Raw genomic sequence first — 21,724 nt, 5'->3', positions numbered from 1 at the left:
AACAACATAAAAACATACCTCACTTTAAGGTCAAGTTGTTTACCATGCATCATTCATTACTCGGCTTCTTAATCTTTGTACCACCTCCCTATGAGCAAAGCAAGAAGATGGTCTCTAAGTTGAGGGTGAAATTCATATCCTTAAGGTGGAGGAAAAAGCTGAGTTAGGTCATGCTGCGACGTTAAACTAGGCACTTCTTAGGAGGTAACCCAAGGTATTTTGTTATTTGTATTTGTATTGTGTGATTAACATCAGATCTTCGCACTCATAGTGCCACAGGTATGTTTCTAACTCTCTTTTTTTAGATTGACGCATTGGGAACACTGCATGATATTAAGTTGAGAATGGGGCTACTTGTGGGTGTAATGTCCTTCTGGGGTCTTAGTTGTCGTGCCTCTTTTCCCCGGAGTCTTGTTCCTAGTAGATTCGGAATATTTAGGCGTATTGTGTTTTGTTTTGTGATGTGTTGTGGTTAATTAGGAGAAAAATAAGTATCTAGGATAGTTGACATATTTTTGTTGATTTTTGAAACTGATAAACACCTTTCCATTGGTCCATTTTATAACTGTGTGATATACATTTATGTGTGACCACTGTGCATCTTGTTATGGCATTAGTACTAGTGACATGATATCCACTTCTAAACAATCACATGAACCAGATAGGTAGTAGCTTGTGATGTACCTTTGTGCCATGTGTGTGTGAGATACTACTTAGTTCCCTTTGTATGTTAAATCCAGAACTTGCCCGGGTAGTCTTACCTTGGTTGAAAGATAGGGGTTAGGAAAGGATCATAGGCCGTTTTGATTTTTAAGTCACTTTTTGTCTAAATGACCTTCCCCGTATATATAATATCTCTTGATCCCTATTTTGAGCCTGAATTGACCATTTCTTTCTATGACACCTATCATCTTCCCGTTTAGATCATAATGAACCTATTTTGGCCCTGGTCCTTTTTGGATACTATGCACCTAGACTTAGGTAAATAACCTAAGTTGAGGGTGGCTATCATAAGGGTGCATAATGTAAACTGGGTATGAAGAAAGGTAGAATAAAAAGAAAAGAATAAGTGAAAAATAATAAAAAGCTGGGTGGTGTGGAAGAAGAATAAGAAAAGAAAAAGAATGAAAAAGAAAAACCACATCCATCCTGAATAATGTGTGATCAAGAAAAGGAGAAAAAGAAGAAAAATGTTAATAAGTCAACCCCAAAAGTTAAGGTAGTGCCAAGGAGGCTTAGTCACTCTAAATGCCATTGAATATCATACCATCCCTTAGCCTATATTACAAGCCGAAGAAAAGACCTATAGTAATCCTAACTTACCTGTCTGGACACCTTGGTAGTGAAAATAAGGGCAAGCATATGGTATTCAACATGTATTGATTGGAATTTCTTTCTGACAGTGAGTGTCTCTTGACCATCCCCGAATTGACATGCTTCAGTTCATATATGAGTGAGGAGGGATTTCTTTGTTGTAAGGGCACATCGGTTGCATTGCTAGTTGTTACTTGTTTGGATAGTGTAATATTGCTACATGCATGGTTGTTGTTGCTGAATTGATGCCATATCTTGAATCCTTTGGGTCACATTGTGGATCTTCATTGATATGCATAGTTGGGTTTAAGGTGATTGAAAATGGAGAGGGTAATAGGTTTTGAGCTAAACTTGTTAATCAACTGTCATAGGTATCTTATGTGTCTATTGGTTAAGCATCGTAATATGGTGTTATGTAGTTTCTTGAGGACAAGCAATTGTTTTAAGTTGAGGGTGTTGATGTGATAGATTTTTGTAGCATATTTAAGACATTTTAACTCAAAATAATTGTAAGTTCTTAAGTAACTACTGGTGTTTTTGATGATATTTCTGATGATTTTGTAGGAAACCCAAGATGCATGGAAATACATGAAATCTACATCAAGAAGGACGATTTTTGGTGAAAAGATGCAAGAAATTTAGTTTTGAAAAGTTTCTGAAGATTTCCTAAGGACATATCGTGATAAGCTATCAGGTTTGTGATAGGCTATCACGGAGGTCATCAGGTTTAGGCAGAGAACAAGAAAATTAAAGATTTTTTGATGACATGTTGTAATAAGCCATCAGGTTTGTGATAGGCTATCACGGAGGTTGTCAAATTTATGATAGGCTATCACGGAGGGCGTCAGGTTGTGATAGGCTATCACGGAGGGCGTCAGGTTTGTGATAGCCATTCACAAATGGTGTCACAAAAAGTAAAAATTCTGAAATTTTTATTTTGAATTTTTTCTTAAAGTACGGGTATAAATAGCAACTTTTAGAGCTTCATGGGGCATCTTGGACATCTAGGAACGTCTAGAACTTATTCCAAAGATGACTTTACTTTTCTTTAGTCTCTTAACTTAGAAATTCAATTTTTCCATCCTTTGATTTAGTGTGGGAAATTCGTATTGTACTTGAAGGAGAAACAACTTTGAATTTCATCTTTTGTAAGTTCACTTGCTTTAAGTTGTGAATTCAATCTTTGTTATCTCTTTCTATCTTATGAGCAACTAAAAACCCACAACTAGGGTTGTGGGATCTATGATTATTATTTCATTGATTTAATAGTTGGATTAGGGTTTGAGTGATTGTGGGAACGTCTTGAAATTCTGTTGTTTTAACTTGAACTATTGGTTGCAAAACATTAGGTTATGCATTAGGTTTTATTTGCTTCTAACGGAGAAATAGACTAGAGGTCATGGATTATCAACAGGGACTCAGAAGCTACCAACGTTTTGTTTAATGATTAATGTCGTAACTGGATCAATCTACCTAAGATAACATCCGATTGGAAATAGATAAGTATCTAAGTTTGAGAGAATTAGATAATAAATTGTCTGGTGGTCGAGAGATAAGTCAGATAGTATCATCGGCAGGGATAATCTGTTGTTCCCACCTATCACGATAATCATGAACAGTTATTATTCAATAGAGATTAATAGTCATAGTGATCACAACCCTAGTTTCTCTATATCATTGATTCGAAATATTGAAATCTAAGTTTTGAGTTCTAAAATAAGTTGAAACGTTAGAATTTGTTTGATTGATAAAAAAAACCTATTTGTCTTTTCTTATTATTTATTTGAATTTAACTTGTAGCTATAGTTTTGAACTAGTTTAATCGCCACTCACATTGTGTCCTATGGATTTGACCCCGACTCCGAAGTTGGGTAAATATACTGACGACAACCGCATTGCACTTATTTGAGGTGTAAGTTGAGCGTTATCACTAGGCCAACGTATCTTGTTCAATTTTTAGATGTGATGTTGTGTATTTATGCATTCTAGTATCACTATTCTAGTCTTTTTAGCCTTTTTTTGAGGATGATTCATATGTTATATGGGTTGATAATAAGATAATTATGTATATAAGTTTTCAAGGACGTGTTTACAATGGTTCAAAGTGTTTTCCAATAAGTTTGTGCTAAATTGTGTCATTTAGAGTTCAATCGAGGAAACTAGTGTACTAGTTTGAGCTAGTGGTGTGTCTAGTTTGTATCATTTGATTCTAATGTGTTAAAAAGGTTCTTTATGTTTTAAATGTATAATTATGAGTGGAATAACTTGTTGGTAATGTGCAAAGTTCAATTTGACTAAGTGTAGAGGTGGAACAATAAGTTGAAGATCAATGCGAGTTAGCCTTATCTTAGCTTGTGTTTTTTATTCACAATCATGGATATTGTATTGTTATGATCTCTAATTCATGGTGTGTGATTATGTAGGAAGCTTTGTAAGCTGAATATAGTGATATATTGATGATATAAAGGCTATGAATCCATGGGAAATACACCACAAGAAAAGGGACATATGAGTGGACAGTCAACACTTAAACAAAATTTTAGAAGCAACTTCCAGAGAGTTGAGGCGATGATCTCGCGGTGCCCTAGACATAACGGGGCTCTAAATCAGGCTCATCCCTAGCTGGAGCGGTGCTCTACATTAGGCTCAGCCCCATCTAGATTAGTTCAATACCCAAGGTGGCGCCCCCTCCACTCCACTGCTAAATTCTTGGTCGGATCCTACTCCTACACAGCTTTGGTTTGCTCTTGTGCTATGAATACATCATTGTACATGTTTTTAATTATCTTTGGACGTTTTGGATCATCAAGGAGCTGCTATTACATGTTTCTATTAGGTTTTTACATTATTTCTTTAGCTTTCTTTTAGATTATATCATGTATTCAACCTTTTGGATCATGACTATAACTATGAGTGGCTTGAAACCTCCTTTACGGGGTATCCAAGAACATAATTACTATTGTTTTGAATTGATTTCATTTAATTTTTCTTATCATTATTGGTTATTTGTTTATTCTTGATTTAATTATCTTAAGGCTTGATTAAGATGTCAAGCAAACCATAACCAATTCTATGATAGGAATCTCGACTAGAAACATGAGCATTTAAGTCCACTCTACCCCAAATCACGATTTCAAGATCACTAAAATAGCACAACTAAGGTTAATCATACTAACCATGATTCCAACACTTAAACCATCCCAATCCTAGCATTTTATAGTATCTACGCTATAAATTTTTCCAATCTAGGAAGAAGACAATTGGGTTCAAAAGGGTATTAAGCAATTCAACTTAAGGGTCAAAACACCTATCTAATCCCCAAACATCAATATCCAATACGAAGTAATTCTATGCATAATCAAACCTAACATTCACATTCACATGCAATGTACATCACACATTATGTAACAAAGAAGAGTAGATAGAAGCCTACCTCACATCAAGCCCTATATGCTCATCTTCACTTCACAATCCCTAAAATGCCATCATGCTATCAAAAACATAATCAACTCATCAATACGATTCTAACGAAACCCATAGTGCACTATTGTGCTTCGGGTCCAAAAATAACACCAAAATCCCCAAGAGGATCCTAAGTATGGAAAATGAATTTCCGAGATTCATTCCAACTATGCAATGGGATTCATTTGGAATTCAATTTTTGCAAATGAAATATGTAACCACACTAAATTCAATATTTCGGATGTGTTGGCAAAGTTGGATTTTCAATCTGAGGTCGTTTCGACCAAATGTAGGTCCCATACCTAAACTTTTAAATTTTTGAACTTTTTAATTGACAGGTCGAAATGAGATTGGGCGCATCGGTACCCAAACCAAAAGTCTACCTAGACTAAAATTGATATTTCGGAAGTTCTAGAATAGTAGGAATTTGTGTCCGAGACTATTTCACTAAAGTCATCGCCCGATGGCCATTTGGAATCAGCGAAGACTTCTAAGTAGAGAATTATTTTTAATAACCAAACGAACTGCCCAGTAACCAAACCTTCAGTCTCAGCAAGTCATAAATGACTTTGGGTAGCTATGGAGAAGCTCAAACGATGAAGATAAGTGGAAATATGGAAAATGATCGGAAGGGTCATAATATATGTCCCCGACTCTAATAATGACGATTATAATGTTAATAATAATGAAAACTCTCCATCCTAATTTATGATAAGAACTAATGAAATATCTAAGTCTTTCGGAGAATGAAAGCTCACACTTCACCACAACAAATGGATGAACTAAGCCAATCCACCTAACTCTGCTCAGGAAAAGTAGAGGTATCTCCGATGCCTGCATTGTGTAGAGATACAACTCTATAGATGGTTAGAAGGTTGAGCACTAGTATGTAACTCAAGAATAAGAATAACATAATGTTGTGATTGACAGTTCAAAATCATTCAAATCCAATGCACATAATCAAATGCATATACATACATACATACATACATATATATATATATATATATATATATCAAATATAAGGATAGAGTACAAGGCTTAACATGCACTTTAAAACTTTATCCTGCATTGTGTATCTCAACCGTCATAACATAAAAAGGTATCCACGGGCTATATGGGCCCAGCTTTCCCCTAGCTGGTAGGGCCCTAGTGCGTGTAGTCACACGAACCATAGGGTATACATATGCAATATTAGGGACTCGAACCTCCCAGTACATCAAGGTGACATAAGCACCAAATCATGTAATATAATATGGGGGACTCGACCCTTCCAATCATATAATAATAAGGACTCAAACTACCCGGTCATTTAGACCCCCGCATCGACAACTGAGGTTTCTAATATTGGTCCCTCGGGACCTCTACTTTCGCGACTTAGCTACACAATCCTCTTTTAATCCCCATTAAAAATATTTATCACACGTTCCCATTCATTGAATCATAATACACATTTAGGCATACATTGTTGGTATTATCATACCAACTGCACTTATAAGGTACAATCAATATGTCAAAATAATTTCATTGTTTAGGAAATTCATAGCCCCTTGATTTAATTACACATTAGCTTGGGGAAATACATAACCCAGAAGGTTCAATTCAAAATCATTATGTTTCATTAACTTTTTACATCACGCAATAATTCAAGAGTAATCCAATGTGCATACATTTTATATTCAAAACCAATTTTATAATATGGGGTTGAGCTCATTACCACTTTAAAAGTCACAGGTTGGGGGAAATCACAATCCCCTAGTTTATTCACCATTCCCCTGTACCCCACAAGTTTAAAACCATAATTAAAACATGAATAGTCATAGGTAAACTATAGGAAACATTATTCAACAACAAACATTTACAAACCCTCAACCCATGTTTCAAAATCACCATCAATACCATATGAACAATACTTCAAAACTTATACTTTTAACAAATTAGCAATTAGAGAATAGTAACATGCCTGAAATACCAAAGATTATGGAAAGAATCTAACCCTTAAGCCCTTGGATGACCTACTTCTTGGAAACCCTAAGTATGGATGCTTGAGAGACTTGAGAGAGAAGAAAGAATGTTTGGAGTGGGTTATCGATGAAATTACAGCTCCAAGTATGTTTATAGGTCGTGGGTTATTATTGGGATAAAAGAAAAATAATACCACCAGTTAAAAAGTTGGAAAAATAAATCGTTAGTCATTACGGGTGTCACAACGACTCGTCACGACTCATTATGACTCATCTCCATGAGTCATTGTTAATACAGTGTCACCAGGCATACCCACTATTAACCATACACCTCGTATGCCATGTCTTATTATAGGACCCTACGACTCGTGGGTTCCAGTCGTAGTCAACATAGAGACCAATTTGGGTAAATACTGGACATCCAACTATTTGTACAAAATGACTCGTAATGAGTCCTCATGACTCATAGTGAGCCATTCGTACTCAGAACAATACTTGGCCATACACACATACTGTTTAGGCTATGATTTAAGTCCAATGACTCATTATAGGTCTTTACATCTTGTGTCCTCAGGTCGTACTCAGGACAGTAACACAAGCACCATTCACTGGACACCTTATGAATAGGGTCATATGACCCATCAAGACACCCTATGACTCATAAGGTGAGTCATAGTCAGGATTGTGAAGATAAAATTTCAGAAATTTTCAAGGACCAACACCTGGGATGTTTTAGTTATTTTTAAAGCATAGTCTATAAATAGTATAGCATAGCTTATTTTAGAGATAGATTTTTTTGTTGATGATTACTAAATACTAAATACTCTTTTCAGAGCTTAAGAGTTTGTTGAAGCTTTTGATTATTTCAATTTTTAAAAGGAGGGTTGCTTGGGATCTAATTCCCTTAAGGTCTTCTTCATAGGTTTAGGTGTTTTATTTGGATATTTGGAGGTCTTTACTTTAATATAGTATTGGTTATATTTGATTCCACTTTTGTGTCTACTTTCGATCCCTTTATCTATCTATTTTATCTTTTATTTTCTTTGTTTTCTTGTTTCGTTAGCTTTTATGTTTTCTTTCTTGTATCATCTAACTCTCTCAACTAGAGTTCTGTCATCCTTTTTGCCAATCTATTCAATTGAGGCATCTTGGGAAGAGTACTTTGATGATGAATTCCTTGTCATTTGAATAGTTATCAAAAGGACCAATATATTCACCGTCATTGTCAGTGCGATTATATTTTAGCTTCTTCCCAAGTTGTCTTTTAGATAAGGCTTGAAATTCTTTAAGCACATCAAGTACTTGATCTTTAGATTTTGAAGGATATACCCAGAGCTTGAGAGAATGATCATCAATGAAAATCGCAAAGTAAAGTGGACAAACTTGTGACTTCACTTTAAAAGGATAACACAAATCATAGTGTACTAGCTCCAATAGTTCATGCTTTCTTGAGGCAGAATGACCATAAAAAGAAACCTTCTCCTATTTTCTAGCTTTGTAATGTAACATCTTTTCACCTTTGCTTGTTTAACACCAGCAAGCAGATTCTTCATAGCCAAATATGTGATCCCCATCTCACTCATATGACTGAGCCTCTTGTGCCACAATTTTGATTAAGTGTCACTTTTCACCAAATTCACTGAGTCATTAAGGATAGATCCTTGACTCACGTATAAATTAGAATACTTTTTTCCTCGGGCCACAACTAATGCACCTTTGGTGAGCTTTCATTGACCATTGAACAAGTCATTATGGTAACCATCATCATCTAGTTTCCCCATAGATATCAAGTTTAGAGGAATGTCTAGAGCATGTTTGACATTCTGAAAGACTAATGTTGTACCAATATTAGTCTTCAAATAGATTGTGCCAAAACCAAATACCTTGACCTCACCAGTATTTTCCATCTTCAACACTCCAGAATTAACATGAGTATAAGATGAAAAGAAGTCTTTTATCGGTGTGATATAAGATGTAACTCCAGAATCTACTATCCAACTATTATCATGGGATACATAATTGATGATTTTTTGACATAAGCAAAGTAAAGGTCATCTCGGACAAAAACAACATTGTTTCTATTATTTTTCTTCTTTTTTCCTTCTCTAGTCTGTTTCTTCAACCTATTGTTAAACTTTTTAATATGTCCTTTCTTGCCACTATGATTGCATGAATGACTCTCCTACCCTGACCTTGACTAGCTTCTGTTTTTACCTCTATTCCATATATTTTTTTTGTCTCTCCCTAGGTCTTCTGTAAATAGATCATCTGAGTGTAAGGATGAGTCCTGAGATTTTATCCTTACTTTTTTACTTAAAACACCACTCGTGGAAAATTCTTAAGTCAACTTGACACCAAGAGCTGAATTTGTTAAAGAAATATGAAGAGTCTCCTAAGAATCAGATAGAGTATTCAAAAGTAAAAGTCCTTGTATCTCATCATTGAAACTGACATTTATTTTAGAAAGTTGAGTAAGGACACCTTGAAAATTATTTATATGGTCAAGAATAGGACTGGCTTCCTTGTATTTAAAGTTTATCAATTTTTTTAGTAGGAACAACTTGTAATTGCCTATTTTTGAAGCGTAAAGTGTCTCCAACTTTTTCCTTAATGTTCTAGAATGTGTCTAATTCACAATATGATTGCGAACATTGTCCCCAACCTATTTGCTTATATATCTACATACTTATGGTGCTTGAAATCCCAATTCTTATAAGTTATATTCTCAAGTTTATGAGCAGCAAAAATGGGAAGATGCATTTTTTTCACAAATAAAATATCTTTCATCTTGCTCTTTCATATATTGTAATTGCTCCCAATTAAACATACCATATTTCTCATATTTTCCTCCATACAATATTTTTTGATAAATAACCAAGTCTCTAATACCACTTGTTATGACACAAATAGGTAAATGTGAAAATAAAGAAAGTAAAGAACATCAAATTTAACGTGGGAAAACCCTTCAAGTCGAAGGTAACAAGGAAATCACAGAGATCCAAATCACTCCACTATAACAATTTGAGGGTTACAAATATTCTTCAAGAATCCATAAAATAAGAGCCAAATACCAAAAATTAATTGATACACCAAAAAAGTAAATCAAGAGAAACCACCTGAAACAAAGTTATTGTTTGGGACTCAAATTGGATGTTGGGACTCAAAAATCAGATATTGTGAACTTCTACATTCAATATCCATTGTTCAAATGAAACACCAATATGTTAGAAAGACTCAGTCAAAATATTAATCCAATCTAATGGTGAACAAGTTGGCAAATACGATCTAAAGTTGGTTGGTCAGAAAGTAAGAACTGTAGCAACTAAACTCTCTTTCTCTCTTCTCTCTTCGGTGAAAGCTCTCTCAAAAACCTCCCCTATGTTCTAATGTCTCTCAAAGATAAATATCAATATGAGTATGAATAATTCTCTCTCAAATAGTTCTATTTATAGATAATAATTCTCTCTCAAATAGTTCTATTTATAGATAATGGCTGATTTTTTTCCTAAACCCAAACCAACTCAAACTAGAAATAGAAATTCAAATCTTTTTTAAAATAGGATTGAAAATCAAAAGAGAATAGGAATAGGCCATAAGGCCTTTGGCTAGAACATAGGCCACATCCCAAAAGTTTTAATGTTATTGGAGGAAAATAAAAGAAAATAAATAAACCTTTAATTTTTTTCGGTTACTTCATTCGGCGTCAATATGCTTCTTTTCTCCAAGTTTTCTATCATTATCAGGAATTTTAAGCTGAAAAAGAAACACGAGAAATAATCAAAAGGGGTGAATCCATTGACAATGTTCCATTATATATAATTCATGCATTCTTTAAATTTAATAACTAAAAGAAATAAAAAAGGCAGAAAAGATGAATATAATTATGCAAAAAGACGACTTGAATCAAAATTAAAATAAAAAAAAGTGTAAAGTAGAAGAAGTCATATGTCTATGTTGGTAGAAGAAGCCATATGTCTTTTTATAGTTTGAGAAAAATATTATTTAAAAAGAATCATGTAAATTATATATATATATATATATATATACTAGTTTTAATGTATGTGCATTGCACGTATCATTCATCTATTTTATCTTTATTGATGGTGAATTGATAAAAGAATTTATTTGAATTCTTTTTATAAAGAAATTTCATCCAGTTTGATAATTTTATCACTTCAAATTCACAAGTTATCATGCTGCATTTCAATTTCAACAATCACACATAACACTTAAAAATGTAAAAGATTTAATACAATTAGAAAATTAAAATGAAAACAAAAGTTGTATACTAATAATTTTATAGGGAAGACTTGGAGTCGTTCCAATTATAGAAGAAAATAGTTATCTGTCACGACCCAGACCAGGGCCTGGTTGTAATGGATATCTCTATCCTACCGTGGGCCAGAGACTACCCCCTTATCCTAGCCAATAGAACATAACAAAATACACAGTGGAAGACAACCAGAGTATAAAGATAAGCCAAATAATGTAACTCAAATGGAACTAATAGTCAATAAACAATAACCACCCATAACTTGTCCACAAAATCCCCTAAACCAAATACCAAGTTAGGTCGGGAAATGCCCTCGACCATGACCATAAGACAATCCAAGAGTATGAAAAGAAACCGATGGGATTTTTGAAAAAACATAAAGAAAGCAGTGAATTGTCTGGCCGACGAAGGCTCACCACTTCAAGCTAACAAATGGACGAACCAGAACCACCCAATTCTGTACAAGTAATCGAAGAACCCGTAGGACTCTACATCATGAAATGATACAGCATCCAGGGACGATTAGTGGGATGAACACTAGCATATAACTCGAGGAAGGGATAAAATAATGTCATAATCAAATCAGTCCAAAACCATTCAAAAACCATATGCACACATTCATATATATACATATGCACAAGATGTCGGGATAGGGAACAAGGTTTAAGCATGAATTTTTAAATTATTAACCTGGACTATGTAGCTCTAGCCATCCTAAGGGCACCTTTGGGCTATATGGGTTCAGCTTCCCCTGCTGAAAGGTTCCAGTGCGTGTTAGTCGCCTAAACTAGGAAAATACGAAAAAGGTCCGGGGAATCCACGACCCCAGCCATTCCAAAATATATATGTATAGTATGAACTATGCACACGATCACCAAAACCACCACGTCGGCAAACGTGGTTTCCAGTATCGGTCCCCCCGGGACCTCCACCTTCCACAGCACCAAAACTAAAACCATTTAAATATTCTTATCCATTAACCAAGGAGTCTCTTAATTAGGAATTTACCGTTCGTATCATCATACCAAATAAAAGAGCTTGCAAGTCAATTCCAATTAAGCCATTCCAAAACTATTTAGCCAAATTGGCTCCCAAGTTTCCAATTGAAAACCAGTCCATAGCTACCAAGTCCTTCAAAAAACCATTTTTGTAAGTTCCATTAACCTTTTATGCAATGCAAGGTTTCAAAGTGTGCTAAACCATGTGTATTTCCATGTTCAAAACCAATTTCACAAGTTGGATTGAGGATACAGCCAATTCCAAACCATTAAACTATGAAATTTGGGGAAACCCGTGTTCCCCATTCCAATTCCCATACCCGTGCATATATTGAGTTCAAAATCATGATAATAAATAATAAAGAACCAATTTAAACCATGGTAATTCAATTCATGTAATAAACATTCCAAATCCCTCAATCCTCATTCAAACCCCAATAATTAAGACCATATGGATAACAATTAAACATATGCTTTGTATAAAAATAATTTAGGGAAAAGACACATGTTTGAAAATACCAAGAATTTGGAGAAAGAACCATAATTTGAACCCTAGAAGCTTAACCCTTAGAAACCTTAGCCTTGCTCTTGATTAGGGAATTTGAGAGGAAGAGTAGTCTATTTGTTTTGTTAAGAAGAGAAAATAAGGCCAATGGAAGGGTTTTAATTCATGGGGAATAGTGGAATAAGAGGAAAAGACCACAATGCCCTTAATGAAAACGTGTAGGAGAACTGTCGCCAGTAGCTACGGGTCAGGTAGTGACTCATGGTCACTGGTCATGAGTCATCACCAAGACTCATAGCCTAAGACCCCAAACCTTGATCCCTTACTGTTATGGTCATGAGTCATACTCTATGACTCCTGACCTCACCCTACGATTCGTGGGGTGTGACAATAATAGAAACATCGAACACCCTTACTGGTTGGACTACAAGTGGCATCATATGGCTCATGGCGAGTAACTATGACTTGTCATATGAGCCGTGGCCTAAGCAGTAAATGGAAAAAACAAGAAATTTTAGAGTCTAAGACCTAGGAAGTTACATTATCCCCCTAGGATCATTTGTTCCAAATAGAGAAGTCAAGGCACCCATTAGCACGATAACAAGAAAGAATTCCCACATACCCAAATGACATATTCGAAAGGCCATAAGAAAGAGAACGAAAATCATACTTCAAATAGTTTCAGCCAACATGGGAATAGGAATTGATATTTGGACTTCATGACCTCTTCATCTTCCTAAGTAGATTCTTCTAACTTTTGATTTCTCCAAAGCACCTTCACTAAAGCCACATCCTTAGTCCTCAATCCATGGACATATCTATCCAAAATCTCAATTGAGATTTCCTCATTAAATAGAAATCTAAAATACCAACATTTTCCATAGGAATAACCAAAGAAGGATCACCCACACACTTCTTCAACATCGACACATAGAAGACAAGATGAATAAAACCCAAACTCACAGGCAAATCCAACTCGTAAGCAATATTCTTAACTCTCCTCAAAATTTAATACAAACCAACATAATAAGGACTGAGCTTCCCTTTCTTCCCAAACCTTATCACTCCTTTCATAGGAGAGACTTTCAAGAACACCCAATCATCTACTTCAAACTCCAACTCCCTTCATCTCACATTTGTATAAGTCTTTTGGTGACTCTGAGCAATCTTATGTCTTTCTCTAATCACCTTCACCTTTTCTATGGCTTGGTGAACCAAATCAAGACCAAACAACCTAGTCTCACTAACCTCAAAACACCCAATATGAGACCTATATCTCTTACCAAATAGAGCCACAAAAGAAGCCATATGAATACTTGAAGGGTAACTATTATTATACACAAACTCAATAAGAGGCAAGTGATCAACACAACTACCTCCAAAATTAATCACACAAGCCCTTAGTATATCCTTCAAAGTCTGGATAGTCTGTTCCACTTGTCCATCCATTTGAGGGTAGAAATCCGTGCTAAGGTTCACCTTAGTCCCCAAACCTCTCTGAAACAAATGCAAAAAATGAGAAGTAAATTGAATATCTCGATCTAAAATGATGGAAATCGGCGCTCTATGCAGCTTGACAAACTACTAAATAAACAACTTACCATAATTCTTGACAGAGTAGTTTGTCCTTACAGGCAAGAAGTGAGCAGACTTAGTCATCCTATCCATAATAACCCAAATCAAATCATACTGATTGCGAGACCGCAGAAGACCTGTGACAAAATCCATGTTGATCATCTCCCACTTTCACACAGGTAACTCTATCTCTTGAGTTATCCTACCAGGCCTTAAGTGTTCAACCTTCACCTGCTGACAAACCATACACTTGGCCACAAAATTTGCCACATCCTTCTTCATATTGTTCCACCAATAAATCTCTATCAAGTCATGGTACATCTTAGTTAAACCCGAATGAACTGTATACCTAAACTCATCAGCCTCGGTCAAGATCCTTCCCCGTAGCCCATCGATAGTAGGAATGCACAACCTAGCTTGGTACCTCAAAATAACATCTCCCCCAATCTCAAAAGCCATAACCTTTTGCTTACCCACATCATCCTTAATCTGCATTAGTAGGGGATCCAAAGCTCGCTTCTCCTTCACCTCAACATCAAGAGATGATTTAACCACATCTTGAATAATTATGCCTCTATCCTCAAAATCTAAGAGACGAACTCCTAAGTTAGCTAACCAGTGGATATCCTTCACCAATAATCTTTTCTCCTCATCCATATGAGATAAGCTCCCCTGGACAACCGATTAAGAGCATTAACAACCACATTAGCCTTACCTGGATGGTAGTGAAGACTCATGTCATAATCCTTGAGCAACTCAAGCAACCACTTCTACCTGAGATTCAACTCATTTTGAGTAAACACAAACGGTAAAATTTTATGATTCAAAAAGACATCCACATGCATCCAATACAAATAATGATGCCAAATCTTTAAGGCAAAAACCACAGAGGCCAACTCCAAATCATGAGTCGGATAATTCCTCTCATAAACCTTAAGCTGCCTGAAAGTATAGCCCACAACCTTACCATACTGCATCAGAACACAAACCAGTCCCACACAAGATACATCACAATACACAAAAAAAACCTCAGTACCCTCAGGCAGGGTCAAAACAAAAGCAGAGATTAACTTATCCTCCAACTTCTTAAAGATACTAAGGTCAACAAGCATTGTGGGTCTAGGCTATTTTTTAACCACCTGCACTTTCTATGGTTCTACTATAATGCCCTCACTAGAAATAACATGCCCAAGAAAAGTCACAACATTTAACCAAAACTCACACTTAGAAAATTTAGCATACAACCTTTGATCCTTAAGAGTCTGCAATGCAATTTGGAGGTAATTGGCATGATCCTCCGCACTCTTAAAATACACCAAGATATCATTGATGAAAACTATCATAAACAGATTCAGAAACTATCTAAACACCTAGTTTATCAGATCCATAAATATCGCTAGACCATTAGTCAACCCAAATAACATAACTAGGAACTCATAATGACCATATCGAATTTGAAAAGTAGTCTTGGGAACATCGGCCTCCCTAATCTTCAACTGATGATACCCCAAATAAAGATCAATCTTGGAGAAGCATCTAGCACCCTGAAGCTGGTCAATAAAATCACCAATCCTAGGAAGAGGATACATATTCTAAATGATCACTTTATTCAGCTGATGATAATCCATACATATCCAGAGAGACCCATCTTTCTTATGCATGAAAAGCATGGAAGCACTATATGGAGAAATACTAGGATGAGTGAAGCCCTTATCAAGGAGATCCTTTAACTGCTCCTTTAGCTTGTTAATTTAGTTAAAGCTATTTTATAAGAAGAAATAGAGAAAAGATGGGTATCTAGTAGATCAATCCTAAAGTCTAGTTCTCTATTGAGAAGAATGCCGGGAAGATCCTCAGGAAATACTTTAGGAAACTCATTGACAACAGGGACAGATTTCAAAAAGAGGCCCTCGGAAATAGATTCCTTAACCATAATCTGGTGAAAAAGACAGCCCTTAGAGATTAACTTTCGAGCTCTAAGATAAGAGATAAACCTCTTTTTTGGGTCCTACAAACCAGAGATGTATAGCACGAATAAAGCTAATCCATCCTTAAGATTACATTGAATCTACCATATCAAGCTTTACCAAATCCACCAATATATCCTTATGAAAGATAGATACCACACAGCCCTTATAGATCCTTCTAGCAAATACAAAATCACCCACTAGAGTAGACACAAAAAATGGGTCAACGATACTTTTAGGACCAAAACTAAAATGCACAGCCACATAAAGGGTTATATAAGAAAGGGTAAACCCCAAGCAAATAATACATATCTCAAGAGAAAAGTTGTAACATATAGGTAACAACATCAGGAGATAACTCATATTCCTAATGTGAAGCAAGAGCATAGAGACGATTACGGCTAATACTCATACCAAAAGTAGTACCTTTTGGTGCTAGAGCTGAAGATGTGGCGATCGAAACATTATTAGCCCAGTGGCTACCCTAGCTGTGGGACAGTTCCTTTGCATATGTCTAGGCTAACCACAATTAAAGCACGAGTTCCTTCTCTTATCACAATAACCATGATAAAGTTATCCATAAAATCTACAAGGAGGATATGGTAGGGCTGACTGAGCTCCACTAGCCTGAGACTGGGCACCATTTTCCTTAGGACCACTACTAGTCTAAAACCGATGATCACTAGATGGCTTAGGGTTGGGAGAACTAGACAAGGAATATGAATCAGAATTTACCCAAGTCTTTTTCTTGGTCCATTGTCTACTATCCCTCTCGCTATTTTATTGTCCTACACCCTTTTTTGAATACTTGAACCTCTTATTTTACCTCTCTCCCATCTCTGTCTATCTATTATTTTCATTTTCCACTTGTTACATATAAACCACAAGTCTAGATATATCCATATCATTGTTCAACATTATAGCTTTACCCTCCAATACCAAGTCACGGGACAACCCAGAAGCAAATTTCCTTATTCTAGATCTCTGGCTATATACTAATTCTGGAGCATAACTAGATAGTTGCTGAAATTTCAAGGTATACTCTTTCACACGCATCTTACCCTTCTTTAGATTGGCAAACTCCTCAGCCTTAGCTTTCTTTAATTCCTAAGGAAAGAAATAATCGAGAAACGCACCCAAAAATTCATCCTATAATGTTTGCTCTGCATCAATGCCTCTTAACTGCTCTCACTCCTCATACTATTAATAAGTTATATCCTTTAACTGGTATACAGTAAAATCTACACCCTCAGAATTAGTAGCATGCATCACCCTGAATATATTCTACATTTTATCCATAAAACCTTGATGATCCTCCTCAACCTTAGAACCTGTAAAAAATTGGGATTCAACCTCATGAACTGGCCAACCCAAGTGACCTCAAACGAAGGAGCAATAGAACCAACACAATTCAACTAACAAAACTAAGATGTCATGAAATGAGTAAGCAAATAAATAGACCAACAGAACTTTGCATTAGAGATGTCTCCCTGAGGTAATTGATCATAGGTGTTGCCAGCTCGAAAAGCCTGAGGAAGGCCAGTAGGAGCCGATGGAACTTCATATGGGATAGTACAATTAGGAACAGAGACCCTAGACTGGGTTTGCACTTCATAGACAGGGCAAGTACCATTCACATCATCCTCAGGTATGACAAAGGTTCCAGAGCAGTTTCTACGAGCATTAGATCTTCGAGGAGGCATGATCTGAAATGCGAGTAAGTCAGAGATTAAAGAAATTTCAATACACCAGACTTTGTAGATCAAAATAGAACATAAAAAAGGAAAACGTTTCTAAATGCCTTTTAGCCTCTCCTAAGTGGTGTGCTACACACCCATAAAAGGGACTCTACTCGATACGACTTTGTGGACACCCAAAGATACTGAACTTATGCCCTAATACAAAGCTTGTCACAACCCACGCCAAGGCCTAGTTGTGAAGGGTTTATCTAGCCCACCAAGGGCCAGAGACCACCCTCTTAGCCCAGCCAACAGAACATAACCAAAATATATAGCAGAAAACAACTAAAGTATAAAGATAAGACAATTAATATAACTCAAATGGACTAATAGTTAATAAATAGTAACCACCCACACTTTATTCATAAAAGCCTCTAAACTAAAATACCAAGTTATGTCAAAACATGCCCCCGACTTTGTCCAAAATATAATCTAAAAGTATGAAAAGAAATTGATGGGATTTCTGAAAAACATTAAGAAAGTATTGAAATGTATGGCCTTCCAGAAGATGGAGGCTCACCACTTCAAGTTGACCAACGAATGAACCAGAACCAACTAACTTTGTACAAGTAACTGAAGAACTGCTAGGACCCTACATCATGAAATAAGGCAGCGTCCAGGGATGGTTAGTGGGATGAGCACTAACATGTAACTCAGGGAAGGGATAAAATAATGCCATAATCAAATCAGTCCAAAACCATTCAAAAATCATAAGCACATATTCATATATATATATATATATATATATATATATATATAAGATGCCGGAATAGAAAACAAGGTTTAAGAATGAATTTTAAAATCATTAACCTGGACTTCGTAGCTCTAACAATCCTAAAGGCACCCATGGGCTATATGGGTTCAGCTTCCTCTGTTGAAAGGGTTCCAGCACGTGTTAGCCTTACGAACCAAAAAAAATTTGAGGAAGGGTCAGGCAATCCTCAACCCCAGTCATTCCAAAATATATATATAGTGTGAACTATGTATACGCTCACCAAGACCCCCATGTCAGCAAATGTGGTTTCTAGTATTGGTCCCTCCAAGACCTCCACCTTCCACGGCGAGCTACATAACCCCCTTTAAGCTCAAATTAAAATAATTTACATATTCTCATCCATTAACCAAGGAATTTTTAAATTACGCATTTACCATTGGTATCATTATACTAAATAAAAGACCTTGCAAACCAATTCCAGGTATTCCATTCAAAAACCATTAAGCAAAATTAACTCCAAAGATTCCAATTAAAAACCACTCCATGGCCACTAAGGCCTGCCAAAACCCATTTTTTTAAGTTTCACTAACCTTTTATGTAATACAAGGTCTCAAAGTGAGTTAAACTATGTGTATTTCCATGTTCAAAAACAATTTCACAAGTAAGGTTGAGGGTAAAGCCAATTTCAAACCATTAGACCATGAAATTATGAGAAACCCATGCTCCCTATTCCAATTCCCATACCCATGCATATATTGAGTTCAAAATCATGAGAATAAAGCATAAACAACCAGTTTAAACCATGGAAATTCAATTCATGTAACAACCTAACAGCACCCAAGTGCATACGCAAGTGTACGTGGTCTACCAAGTAATATAGTGGCCTTTAAGAACGCCGAATATCGATCCCACAGGGACTTGATTTAACAACGATTTAATTTTAGTTCATAGTCTAGATTAATTTAGCGCAAAAGTAACCAAAGAAAGAGTTTGTAATTTTGTAAATTAAAAAATAAAGTAAATAATATGTAAAATAAAATACTTGAGACAATCAATGGAGAAAAGCCCAGGGTTAAAACATTTTAAACAATCATACTATGTATTGAAATTCACTCGTTAACTTGCTTATCTTGGTTGTTGATCTGTAGGGTTAATTTCATGATTATGGTTTCCCAACCTCTAATTTTTTTTACCTAATATTGACATTACAGCTACATCGTTGAGCGCGGATGTAATAATTCAATTAAGTATTTTAAAGCTATCATCCTACATATGAATCAAGTAAGGCATCTAAGTACATCTCTGTCTTAGACGCTAAGTTTAATTCTCTATTTTATAAAAGAATAAAAACCCAAACTTTATTTATTCCCATGTTCTATCTCCCTATTCTCTCTCCCGAGATCAAAAGGTTGACAATATATGTATTCTAAGGGTCGCGAATCCTTAAAATAATTAAAACAAGAATAAACAAACAACCAAATATGATAAGCAAAAATTAAATGAATTTAATCCAAAATAATAGTACTCATGTTCTTGGTTTTAACTCTGGAAGAAGGGTTTTTAGCCACTCATAGTCATAATCAACATCCAATTAATTGTATGAATGATTAAAACCATGAAAGAAACCTAAATTAAAGAAATAAAAACCTGAAAAGAAGTTTTGGTAGCCTCCAAGGTTGTTCCAAGTGATCTAGGGGTTCCAAGATTCTCAAATTGGAATTTGGGATGTTATATTTATAGTATTCAAGTCATAAACTGACTTGGATTTGGTTTCCACGCTGTTTTCTTTCAACTGGGAAGAATTATCCTAATTGTACCAGACGGCGTGTCGCGTCATGCCATCAAATATCATATTCTATCACACTTTGTATAATTGCAGAAATCCATCATTCAGTGAAATTATAAAATTTACACTTACCGTGATGCGCCACTATCTCAGTGAGCCATTGGGTTTTGACAATTATGAAATTTCCTTCTTCCACGACGCACTAAACTTCCAGGTCTCAAAAATTAGCAACTGGGCTTGTACCAAAATGCGGTGAAATCACTCCAATTCACTGGAAAGTACCAAAGGGAAATTTAAGCCTCTCCGCAACGCGCTAATTTTGTGCTACTCCACTGTAATTCGACCAACGTTATTTTGTCAGTCCTCACAATATGGTGACTTTATAAACGTGAAGTTCTGTCTTCCAGCTTGTCTTTCTGAGCTATGTTCCCATGACTTTTATTCCTTCTATCATGGCATATCATCAATGTATCCAATTGCGTCCAATTCATCATGCTTTGAGCCCTGGAAATACTAATCATATCCATTAGGTATGAAACAAAATTAAAGTTAAATTATACTTAAGAATTCGCATCAAAGTTCTCAAAATAAGTCCAAATCTGTGTGCATATTGGTGCCTTGAACATATAAATATACGCAAGATCACCACCCCACACTTAAACTCTTGTTCGTCCTTAAATAACTCTTTATTCTAAGCATAAAAACTGAGGTAACGCTACACTTCTACTAAATGCAAGACACTCAAGCTAGTACTACAAAGACTACATGGTATGCAAGTTTTTACACAAAGCACGTTACACACAATTGAAAGCTCAAAAACACTACTCCAAAACATCCTAGTCTTAATAATTGACTGAATACATGACAAACCCATGCATATTATTCAATCAAGGACATCATACAAATCAACCATATTCATCAAACATGTGCCCCTCACAGCAAGAGAGTTACCCATAATTCTTCGTAATAATGTAATTTATAACATAATGGGTACAAGAATTAAATTACGCTCACTCCCAAAAAATTCATAAATTACACACAACGAACCATAGCCTTTCCCTTAGTGTAATGCTCTACTAATAGTCGAATGTAAAGTTTAGGATCAATTAGGACTTTCTCGGGTTGTAATGTAAGCTACGGGATGGGTAGGAACTTTTTGAGAATAGTGACTAACCTCTCTAAGTGCTTTAATAAACTACATTATTCATTTAAAACCAATCTTCCTAGAACCAAATTACACCTTTTCCATCCACCCATACCTTTTACTATTGCCCCCATTTCTTTTAAGCATTTCACAAATATTTGGTGGACTTATTGTTTATTCCTTCAAGATTTAATTTTTCTCATTTTCTACAATCATGAAAATATTTTAAACACCATTTATATCAATCCCAACCACCACATATCAAATGTAAACACCAATAAC

This window comes from Capsicum annuum, chromosome 3 (genome assembly GCF_002878395.1).
Source record: "Capsicum annuum cultivar UCD-10X-F1 chromosome 3, UCD10Xv1.1, whole genome shotgun sequence".
In the NCBI taxonomy this organism is placed as follows: Eukaryota; Viridiplantae; Streptophyta; class Magnoliopsida; order Solanales; family Solanaceae; genus Capsicum; species Capsicum annuum.
This window is presented reverse-complemented; position numbering follows the sequence as displayed.